This window comes from Rutidosis leptorrhynchoides, chromosome 2 (genome assembly GCF_046630445.1).
Source record: "Rutidosis leptorrhynchoides isolate AG116_Rl617_1_P2 chromosome 2, CSIRO_AGI_Rlap_v1, whole genome shotgun sequence".
Taxonomy (NCBI): Eukaryota; Viridiplantae; Streptophyta; class Magnoliopsida; order Asterales; family Asteraceae; genus Rutidosis; species Rutidosis leptorrhynchoides.
This window is the reverse complement of record NC_092334.1, coordinates 109,893,143-109,905,361: the sequence shown is the minus strand read 5'-3', so window position 1 is coordinate 109,905,361 and position 12,219 is coordinate 109,893,143. Positions and strand designations below refer to the sequence as shown.

The 12,219-nt window shown below is 36.0% G+C and overlaps 1 long non-coding RNA gene across 1 annotated transcript; it reads left to right on the top strand.

The window, feature by feature from the left end:
* The first annotated feature begins 597 nt into the window (after positions 1 to 597).
* LOC139891294 (uncharacterized) lies at positions 598 to 2,903 on the top strand. The gene is made up of 3 exons (XR_011773603.1): positions 598 to 760; positions 893 to 2,299; positions 2,481 to 2,903. It is a non-coding gene; the product is annotated as an uncharacterized lncRNA (long non-coding RNA).
* The last annotated feature ends 9,316 nt before the right edge of the window (positions 2,904 to 12,219 follow it).

Genomic DNA, 12,219 nt, shown 5'->3' with positions numbered 1-12,219 from the left:
TGCGGGTTAATGGACATCCGTTGAATATCAAATGTAATGTTAATCTAATGACGGTTTTATCAATTCAACATAGATATAACAAATGTAAATATTTAATCTTTATATTTTTAATTTGTTACACATGATTTGATTGTAATTTTTCTCCGATTGTGAATTTAAATGAACAAAATACGTTATAATATCTGTAGATATAAGTTTAAACTAATCTAAATACGTAACTTTGAATATTGTTAGTAACAATTTAATAATTGTGACTATTACAACTCTTATTTTCGTTAATAATTTACGAATTTGTAGGTTATATGTATATGTATATCAATCAATATGTAGATTCAAATGATTATATTTTAGTACGTATATATGTATATATAGATGTATTTCGGGTGATAACGGATATATCCGTGGATGATAAGTTGTCATCAAGATCCGATCCACGAAATATTTAGATCATTCATATCCATATCCATATCCATATTCATTAATCGTCCATTTACATCATTCATATCCAGTATAAATGGGTCGGATCGGGTGGATGTGCATGATGCAACATCCATTACCATCCCTACTCTCCCTCTATGTGTCTGACTCTCTTTTATCACATTTACACATTTTTCCCTTCGATTGAGACAGCTACTTCATCTCCCTCCTTTCATGTGTGAAACTCAGCTTTACCCCTTTTAATTTATTTTGTGTTTTTCCTTTTCCCATCTCTCTGATTCTTCTCTCTATGGGTTTGCACCATCATTGAAGATGAAACTTGGTATTTTATATACCTCTTTACTTATTGTGTTACATTGATGATGATTTCAATCATATCTAAAGTTTATTTTCTTTGTTGATTTAATTAGTTTATTTTAATTTTATATATCATTACTGCTTTCGCTATACACAGACACCGCATCAAGTAACAAATCTAATTTCTAATTCATTTAACAACAACAACAACAACAACAACAACAACAACAACAATCGATATCCATTTGAAGCGGTGGCGGATGCAACGTACCGTTCGGTCGAATCTTTCTTGCTCACTCCGATCACTCAACTGTTATTCCTCAGGTAAGTATATGTTGATTGTTAAAATACGAGTTTCTTGACCTTAGCTTGTATACCTAAAATTGAACCGTTTAGCTGAAGCAAAATTGACATTCTCTCTAAAGATACTCTATTAATCCAGTAATCTAAAACTTATATACTATACTGTTGTTGAATTAATAAATAACTTTTTAATGTATAGGTCAACAGATAATTTTTTTTTTGGATTAATATTATATTATTGTTGAACCCTTGAAGGAGATCGAACATACAGTCAGGGTATCATAGTACTTACTTACAAGTTAATTAAAAAATAATTGTTTCCTTGTGTATTTGAGTTAGCTAGGGATGGATTTTATTTCTATATGATGAATTTTTGGTTGCTTTTGCAACAACTTTGATGTTGTTGATTGTTATTTGAACTTTACTACAACTATATTTTATGCATATCCATGGTTTGTTAGTATGTTTAAGTGAAGAAGAGATTAGTGATACCCTTTGAAACACTTACTTTGGCAAGGAGAAGGGAAGAGTTATGTATCTACCGTAAGTTTTTTTGTAGTGCATCACAACTTCTAATATGTTAAAAAAATGGTAAGTTCATTATAAACTGTTGATCCAGGTATAGACAGAGAATTGGGTTAGTTTGCCTGAACCAATGGATGATCACTCATACGCTAACGTTGTTGTGTCAATATACAACTGGGTTGTCGTAAAGGTAATTTCAAGGCCTCTTTTATTGTGTTTTATAATTTATACAAGTATAAATCAGCTCCTTTAATTTTATTACTGGTTGTTAAAATCATTTGTCACAATAGAACTTGTTAAATTTGGTCGTACGAATTGGGATTTCGAAATTACAGAAGTGTTCAAATTTGGTATTTTAGGGAAATTGATGATGTTCATCCCGACTATGTTGATTCGTATGCTCAGGTCAATAAGCTTTTATCAATTAAATTGTTATTGTTATGCTCTTTCAAGTTGCTTATGAGTATTTCGTTTCTTATGGTTATTTTTAAGGTTTATGGGGATGGAGATGGAAGCGAAAAAAACATATGAAGTATAACCACTGATTGATGATAAAAATTATTAAGCTGAGTTTTGAATTGAAGCTCATGTCTCTGATCCTGCGTTTATTTGTGATTAATCTAATTCTAATGATGCGAGTTTGAAGTCATTGATTACACAAAAGCTTAAGGTTTTGGGTCATGTTGTTGTTGATAACATGATAAGTGAAGGTCCTGATCTTACTTTCTTGTTAAAGGTAATTGTCTTTTTTAAATATTTATAATGACTATTTATTTATTGTATTTTCTATTTTTGTTGTTATTTAGATGATCAAACTGATAACCTATGATGTAAATTAAGTAGGCATAGAAAATACGTAACGCTTTGTTATTCTTTATCATGATCGTGATTATAAGCACACTGTTTACTTGCTCTAGGTTGATGATGGAAAAAAATAATGAGTTATTGTGTTGCAGTTTATGATGATTGAAAAAGTGGTTTATCCGGGATTACCCTTATGGTAATATGGTAGACACTAGAAAATGGTGTTGACATTCGTTTTTGATAAGTTTGTTGTGTGTAGAAGTTTTGATGCATAATTTGAGAAAACAAAATGTTGTTATAAATTTGAGGCAGATACAGATACAGGTTAGATACAACATACAAACGTGTAGGATTGATCGAGTTAATTATGTTACTACCTGAGCCATACAGAAGTGTAGTTCCGATATTGGGTTGTCTTTCATTGCTGTGTAAATATATAATTAGTATAAATCACATTATATGTATGATTAGTATAAATCACATTATGAATGAAACAGGATCAACAATATAGCGTCGTTTAGGATATTCAATGAGTTCAAACCTGAATGTAGAAAGCTTTGGCATGGAACACAGGATTGGCTGCCAAGTGTGTAAGGCTAGCATTAGAAAGCTTTGGCAGAGAACCTATTGGGTACAATTTGTGTCGGGTGTGGTACCACTAAGTAGCCATTATGTGTATGCACAATAATGCACATGAATAGTCTCAAAATTCACAAGGAAATATATACGCAAATCAGAACAAGTTAACATGGTAGCATCTATGAACTTGTATTTAAGGTATCATTTCATGGATCGTGCATATGCACGGATGAAGATTTTACTAGTGTGTGTGTATATATATATATATATATATATATATATATATATATATATATATATATATATAGGGGCAGGATCAATGGGGAAGTAACCAATCGGGGGGAAGCGAGGGGAAGCAAAAACTTTTTTTTTTCTCGTTTTTTTTGGAATTTTTTTTTTCCGGCATTAAGATCACACGAAAATATGAACATTTAGAAGAGACACTTCGTGATGAATGTTATTATTTAGGCGGGAAAACGATCGACAAAAATAATATTCAAGATAATATTGTTCGTGAAGAATATGAACGTTTTTTTTCCATATTTTGTGAAGTAAAATTTAGCCCGATTTAGAGTTTAAGGTTTAGGGTTTAGGGTTTGGTGTTTTGGGTTTATTCCATTTTTCCACCAAAATAATAAATTAATCACAAAGTGTCTTTTTCAAATGTTCATATTTTCATGTGGTCTTAATGTTTAATAAATAAAAATTTAAAAAAATATATGAGAAAATAAAAATAAAAAATTTGCTTTCCCCTTCTCCCAAAAAAGTGTGCTTTCATTTTATTGATGACCATATATATATATATATATATATATATATATATATATATATATATATATATATATATATATATATATATATATATATATATATATATATATATTACCCGGGGTTTTACCTTCAATGGGGGAGTCAATGTGCTCGTTCATAGGAGGGTTTCCTCGCTTACCCAATATATATATATGCGCGCGCGCGTGTGTGTGCGCGCGCGCAACAATATGTAAATTATAAAGTATGTTACTTTTTAACCATCTTCATCTAGTTGGGTGGTTATTGTTATTTGGATGTTTGAGAGGTTTCGAATTCGAGCTTCATTTGGGGATTTCATAATGCAATTTGCTTTGTAATTGGTTATGGAGTCCTCTGGGTTTCTTGCAAATGGTGTTTTTTGCTCATATTCAGCAAGGTAACACGAGGGCTTTCCCTGGGTGCAAATCTTGAGGTTTTCTCCTAACATATGTACGAAGTGAGCATCACGTGTGACTTCCTAAATTATGATCGGGTGGGTGACTAATTGCCCCGTCAGTGACCTTAATATTGTCGCTAGAAAAAGAGAAAAGTATATTACTTTGCACTTGAATTGAGTAGTCAAAACTCCCGAAACATGCCATTAGTGACAACATTAGTTCTTTTATTACTTTATTAAATAATAATAAAAATAAACAGAATATGCTTAAAATAGAAAGAAAAAAAAAGATTAAGCAAATAATTGATAACAAGATAGTACTTAAACAAATTAATATTTATAGATATATAACTATATATAGGTGATATTGGTGATATTGGTAATTCACTTCGATTCTGTTAATTAATCGTATGTTACTTCTTTTCGTCCAGATAATAACAAAACTATTGGATCATTTTTGTAGTAGGCAAGTGATTTTTTGTTGGACCCTCAAGTGTAATGATTCTCGTCATTAACATTTCTCAGTATTTAGTTCATATGATTTTCTAACTTTATGATTTGGTTTTATTACTTATAAAAAGAGCCACCCATATGATGAAAACATGGATTTATCATATAAAGTTTTTTCTATTAAATAAGGTTTTTCCACTATGCTGCTCGAAGAAAAACGTTATCTTTTATTCAAAAGTGTGTGGACTTACTGAGTTATTTTGTTGCCGTTTCAATCATTTCCTCTGACCACACTAAGATATGTTGATAAAATTTGAATATGAACATGTTTATATTAAAAATGGTATTAAAATTTCGAAATGCTATACTGGCAAAACAAACTGCATCCTTAGAAAATTCATATAAATGTAATTAATTACTTGAACTTTTGTGTAATAGATTTCTAGACGGAGTTACCATTTAGCTAATATATCAACATCTTGATTGAACATAATTCCTTAAAATCTAACAAACGGAGTAAATAGAAATAAGTTATTAACCAACTAGTTACTTTGTAAGTGTTTTGATGCACTTCATTCGTTCATGGTTGAGCCTCGAGATCTCAAAAAGTATTGACGCTCAATCGAAAGAAAGAGAAATCCATCATATCAAATGTGCTCTTGGCTAATGGAGGGATGTGACCTATGTATACTTTTAATGACTTGAGATTTTATACCCTTTCAAATAAAGTAAAGGTAACTCATCTCCTCAAAAAAAATGTTAGGAAGTCGATTTTACTCGTTCTTTTCCCACGAGATGTGGCTAGCTTGTCTTGGCCACTACACCCAACTTGACATGAACCCATCTTAGATCAAACTCAAAGTCTAACTACGGATCTGCACCTTCGAGAGAAATGAATAACTCATTTAGTGACCCAAGGGCATTTTCACGTCCATGTGAGGTGCACAATGTTGATAGAAGCTAACAAAGGAAAAAAAAAAAAAAACTGTATAAACGGGTTGAGAAAGAATTTATGAAGTAGACAATTTGAGTATCCAAGCAGCTACAACAGCGAGAAAAAGCCTTTCTTTACATCCGTTGCGGGATTTTAAATTTTAATGTTTCGATACAAATTTTCTAGATGAATATGACCGAGCTTTCGAAGAATATTTTCCATAACAAGTGGTCAAGGAAGGCTGCTTTGAAGAGTTGAATGCATTGATGAAGTGGCTTGAAGCCCGTATGTCATGACACAAAGAATTCTAGTTATTAGTGAGTGGTATCTCAATTATCAATCATTCTTTTAAATCTAGAACCTTGATTCCGAAGTAAGATATAAGAAAAATAATGAAATGATTTAAGGAAAACTAGATATAATACTTGGTAATGGCTTTTTTTGATTTGACTATAAAGTTGTCGGTTTTGGTTTATCTAATTGTCTTTTGATTGGAGTGTTCACCCCGTATTTGTGTATAGCTATTTGAGGGGAACGATGATCGGAGTCTTGTGGGGATTTATAATGGGTTCTAGGGATGTTGCCATGACTCATTGTTGAAGGTGTGAAGAATTTGATCAAAGGAATAAGACGTAACTTGGTGAACAAGACGCTTGACTTGGTGAACAAGTCGTAGTGTGTTTGATTTGGTGAATAAGTCGTAGAGATTCTGTTGCCTTAATTAAATCTTTTAGTAGGAATAGAGTATGGAGCAAGTAATAGATATTTATGGAATGTCTTTTGCTTGAAGGACAAGTTTAACTTGGTGGACAAATTTATCTCTTCCTATAAATTGTAACCCCTAGCCTCATTGTAATGTGTGCACGAAAAGTTATAGTAAAAAATCTCTGGTTTGCGCCCGTGGAGTAAACCCTTCTCCGCATTTTGGAGTTGGGATATAACCACGTTAAATCCCTGTGTCGTTTACATTTAGCGTTTATGCTTTATTATTCGCTTGTCGTTTGTGGGTAAGTGATTCATATAAATAACTTGTCTTGTTAGGGCCTACCGAATTCCAAACAAGTGGTATCTAGAGCTCAAGGTTCGAGTATGGGCACGATGGCGAATTGAAAGATGGTGAAGAACGACGGGTATATGATGTGATGCAACATGTATCATGATCATGGGATCAGTCAACGGGGTCGATGATCAGATCGATGGGTCTTGTTGCTGAGAGAATTTCGGGAAGATCCGGGTATCAGATCTAAGTTATCATTCCTTGCGGTCCCGTTCGAGGGAATGATGAACTTTCAAAATTCGGATTCTACTGCGCAGATGGAGGAGAAAAATCATAACAGGTTCGTTAACAGTTGGATTGGTTTGAAATTTTTACCGAAGGTGCTAGATACATAGGTCTAATGGCCGTAAAAATTTGAGGAAGATAGAACCGTTAGATCTTGAGATATAGTTTTTCGAAGCTGCTGCCATTCAGGTTTAAACTGTTATGATTCAGAGCTGTTAGAGAAGAAAAATCATTACGGGTTCGTTAATCGTCGGATCGCCTTTAAAATTTTACTTTGTTCGGGTTTGGAGATGCAGTGAGAGAAAAATCATAGAGGGTTCGTCTACCATTGGAACGACGTGAAACTTGGACTGTAGGTTTGGTCATGATCGGACCGTTGGATCTTGTATGAGAGAGTTCCGATTTTGATGTTGCGAGTGGCGAGACGATTTGTTTTGTGAATCTTCGGGCGATAAAGGCTGTGATTTTTCAGAGATGTAGCTTGTTACGGGAGCCAAAATATATTCCGGATGTGATGAACGACGTTGTGGGCGCACCTCTCAGCGTGTGTGCGTTCCCTTAGTAACGTTGAGTTGATCCTGAAGTCTTGTATCGAATTCTGTAACAGACTGGAACATGGGCTAGTTGTAAGTGGACTATTTTGCCCTTAGGATTTTATTATGTGTTTTATATGCTTTTATTTTAATTATATGAATAGTGTTATTTTTATTATTTGGTTAAGATCAGTTTGTGACAAGGGTCACAGAACATGTTTGTTTATTTAATTTGGACTCCGTTAGGGCCGCCTAACGAGGTACGAAAGATTTTAGATAACTGATAAATACCCGTGTGTTGTGGGGTATGGGTTTTAACCCAAATAAGTGGGTATTACTTGCTTCATTCCACATTTTCTAGATTTTTCTCTAAAATCACTCCCGTACCTAATTTCTTCACCTCTTGAACCCTAATTCTCCAAATCTCGATTTGAAGTTTGATTTGTGTTAGAAATCGATTCTTTGTGTTTTACTGATTCAAACAAGGTAAGAATCACCCATTTTCATTACCTAAATTTGTGTCAAATTGGGTTTGAAGTTAGGTTTTTGTCAAAGTGGGTTTTGATGTCAAATTGGTGTAATGTCCCAAAAGGTATTATAAACAAGATGTGATACGTTTTGAGGTTTAAAATGAGTATATGGTCGAGACTTGGTGATTTTTGGCTCAAACCCGTCACTTTTCCAAATTTCAGCAGCTCAAGAACACACTCGGTAGTGTGTCTTTTGGAAGTGGGCCGTGTGTGTCCACACTCGGCCGAGTGTCTTTTGATTTGGGCCGTGTGTCTACACACTCGGTAGTGTGTCTTTTGATAATACATTCGGTCGAGTGTCTCTACTCATTCGGCCATGTGTCTACACACTCGACCGAGTGTCTATGACACACACTACCGAGTTGGGTAGTGTGTCTTTTCAGCATTTTGAGAAATTTGTTTCGGTCATAACTTTCAAACCGTAACTCCGTTTTTGATGAATAAAATATCGTTGGAATTGTATTGAAGAGTACTTTTCAATGAAGAACTTTTAAGAAGCTGGATCAAACTGTTTTTGGGGCGGGAAAATAGGTTTTGGCATGTGTGTCCCGTTTTCCACGTATTTATTTGACAATAGTGAATGGAGTTACGTTGTGGACTTGTGAAATGATGTTATGACCTAGTTTATAGTATGATTTGATTATACTATTGATTGAGATATGCATATTGACTTCGTTTGTTTTGTTCTCAGGTGATTAGAACAAGGAAGAAGCTCAGAAGTAAGAAAACTGAGCTGCAACTGGTAATCGGTGAGTGAGTCTATCTTCGGATAGAGTTTAAGTAGCATATCCTGCTACTGTGGTTGACTCTTTTACCATGCTTAGTGTAGATGTTGCCATGTTAGAATAATATCGTATGCATGATGTTGTGTGTGAATTAGGTGTACACTGTGAATGGCACCAGTCGAGCCTAGGGAGACTGGGGACTCGAGACCGTGCCTAGGAGAGGTTAGAGTCCGTATGAGGTCAACCGTGCCTAGGGGAGGTTGGGTCCATAGGCTACTGATTGTGGATTATAGTGTGAATGATGCATCCCCTGCATCTGGATATCTATACTGTGAATTGAGTAGCAGGGATTATCGGTAGACTCAGGCCCGATCAGCTGAGAGTCATGTGCTCGTACAAGCCGCCGATCCTCGTATTGTCTTATTGTATGCTAGTTGATAGTTAGTATGTGCTGTTGTTAGTATATAGCTTGTGTGTGGCTTAAGCTATATCTGTTAGATAGATTCCATTCACTTAGCGTTATGCTAATCCTCCACATTTCCACCCTTGCAGGTTTAGGTACTGCTAGTTTGGACGGGTGCTAATATTGAAGACATGTTTGACGTGTGAACTCTGATGTGGACTTTTGTAACATGTATTTTGTAATAAGTAACACCGTCGTGTAAACTTAAACTTAATTATGTGGATTTATGTTGTGATGTATTAAATGTTGTGATTTTAATATAAAAGTCTTCCGCTGTGTATTAAAAAAAAATGACCGGTGTTACAAGTTGGTATCAGAGCATGGTTTGGCAGCAAGTACGTGCGCGTATTTTGTTTCCAAACCCTGAGGCAAGTCATACATGTCTGTGGGAGTGGGGGCTAAGTGAAAATAGGATATGTGTGTGATAGTTGTGCTTGCACTAACTGATATCCACTAAGCTTTTGTGTGAGCTGTTTTGTAGCACAGGTATGGCTGATAGAAACGCAACTGACCCATCCAACCCAGGAACATTCAGAGCACCAGAGGAGGGTGTTGAGTCGGATGATGATCAGAATAGTTACATCCTTCAGTTAGAAAGCAAGCTAAAAGAGGTTGAAGACAAAATTAATGAGCTTGAATTGGCGAGGCATTCTGGAAATGATGATACACCACCTGGATTCCCAACCGCACAATCCCAATCAATACCTAATGTGCACCAGAACCAGTTTCAGAATCAAATACCTAACCAACACTATATGCCACCGCAAAACACTTTTACTTACCAAAATTCCATGATGATGAACCCATACCAAATGCAAATGTTTCAACAACCCTACATGCAACCACCTAAAAGGTGTACTTATAAGAACTTTCGTGATTGCAAACCCTCCGAGTTCTCTGGAAGTATTGATCCGACTGTAACTCTCAATTGGTTGCGAGAAATTAAAAGGGTATTTGAAGCATGCCAGTGTGAACCCGAGCTAAAAGTAACATATGTTAGTCGACTGTTGAAAAGTAGGGCTATGATTTGGTGAGATTCTTTGATATCCAGTATACCGAAAGAGCAAGTGAGTATGATCACACGGGAGCAGTTTCATGGGAAGGTGTGTGAACAGTATTGTAATCCGTTTGATATGAACCGAATCAAGAATGAGTTTCTTGAAATGAAGATGACACCTCAAATGACGATCGATGAGGTAGTAGAGAAGTTTATGGATAAACTGAGGTTTGTACAACAATGGGTGCCAGACGAAGCGTCTCGTATTCAGCATTTTGTTAATATCATTCTGCCAGAGTACCGAACTTTGGTTAGAACAGCTACATCGTTGTCTCAAGCTGTTGTGATGGCTAAGATGGTAGAAAGTGATGTTCAGGTCGCCAGAAATAGAATGTTTGGTAATGTGCTACAATAAGGTGGGCAAGTATCTGGTCAATCAGGATCTAAATCCATGAAGTCTAATGGGTTTAAATCGAAGAGTAAAAGTGGTCAGAGTAGTACTGGGTCTGGATAAGGTAAAGGGAATTGGTGTCACACGTGTCGACCTTCTCATAGTGGTCAGTGTTCTGAGGCTACAAGAAGATGCTTAAACTGTGGTGTTGTTGGGCATGAGTCTTCAACATGCTCGTATTCAAATAGTGTGTGTTGAAGTTGTCACAAACCAGGGCATCGTGCAGTTAGTTGTCTGTCGAAGAGTGGTAGTTCCGGGGCAGGGTCAGGGGCGCGTTCGGCATTAGCCGGAGGGTCAACTGCCTCGAGTGGGCAGAAGAGGAAGAACCCTCCGACAGTAGAGGCTAGAGCTTTTCAGATGTCGGTTGAGAATGTTGTGTCAACCGACGAAGTGATCACCGGTATGTTTCTAATCAACTCAATACCTGCTCGCGTATTGTTTGATTGTGGTGCCAATAGGTGTTTTATGTCCCTAGATTTTTGTGCTAAGTTAAATTTACCAGCAACTGTGTTACCCAAACCGGTTAGTGTAGAAGTAGCCGATGGTAAGACCACACCCGTCACAACATATGTGACTGGGGTTTGTATAGAGATCGAAGGGAAGTCTTTCCCAGTGACTTATTTAGTGTTACCTATTCCTAGCTTTGATGTAGTATTAGGAATGGATTGGCTGAACTCGCTTAGGGCTAATATTATGTGTTATAGGAAAATGATTACCTTTTGTTCGACCGATGGAACCCGTGTTGTGGCCCGAGGGGAGCGGGGATGGTATAATTTACCGTTGATAACCATGATGAAAGCGAAAAAGTCAATGGCAAAGGGTTGTGAATCATTTCTTGCATATGTGATTGATGCGAAGAAAGAAAAGAAAACAGTGGCCGATATTCCGATAGTATCAGAATTTTCTGAAGTGTTCCCAGATGAGTTACCAGGTCTGGCGCCGGTAAGGGAAGTCGAATATAAGATTGAGTTGGTTCCTGGAACAACACCAGTTGCAAAAGCTCCATACCGATTAGCGCCATCTGGAATCCGTGAAATGATGTCACAAATTCAAGAGTTATTAGATCGTGAGTTTATCCGACCAAGTTCTTTACCGTGAGGTGCTCTGGTATTGTTTGTTAAAAATAAATATGGGCCAATGCGTATGTGTATTGATTATCGTGAATTGAACAAAAGAACAGTGAAGAATAAGTATCCATTACCTCGAATAGATGATTTGTTCGATCAGTTACAGGGTGCTTCATTCTTTTCTAAGATAGACTTACGATCTGGATATCATCAGGTTCGTGTTGCTGAATCAGATATACCGAAAAACATCGTTCAGAACAAGGTATGGTCATTATGAATTTCTGGTCATGCCATTTGGGTTGACGAATGCGCCAGCAGTCTTCATGGATCTAATGAATAGAGTGTGTCGTCCATTCTTAGCTACGTTTGTGATCGTGTTTATAGACGATATACTAGTGTATTCAAAGACAGAGAGTGAACATGCTGAACATCTGAGACAGGTTTTGAACTTGTTGAAACGCGAGCAACTATTTGCAAAATTTTTAAAATGTGAATTTTGGTTACGTGAAGTGCAGTTTTTGGGTCATGTGATTTGTGCTGAAGGTATAAAGGTTGATCCGATAAAGATAGAAGCGGTAATGAATTGGAATTCTCCGAAGACTCCGACTGAGATTAAGAGTTTTCTGGGATTGGCTGGTTATTATCGCAGGTTTAT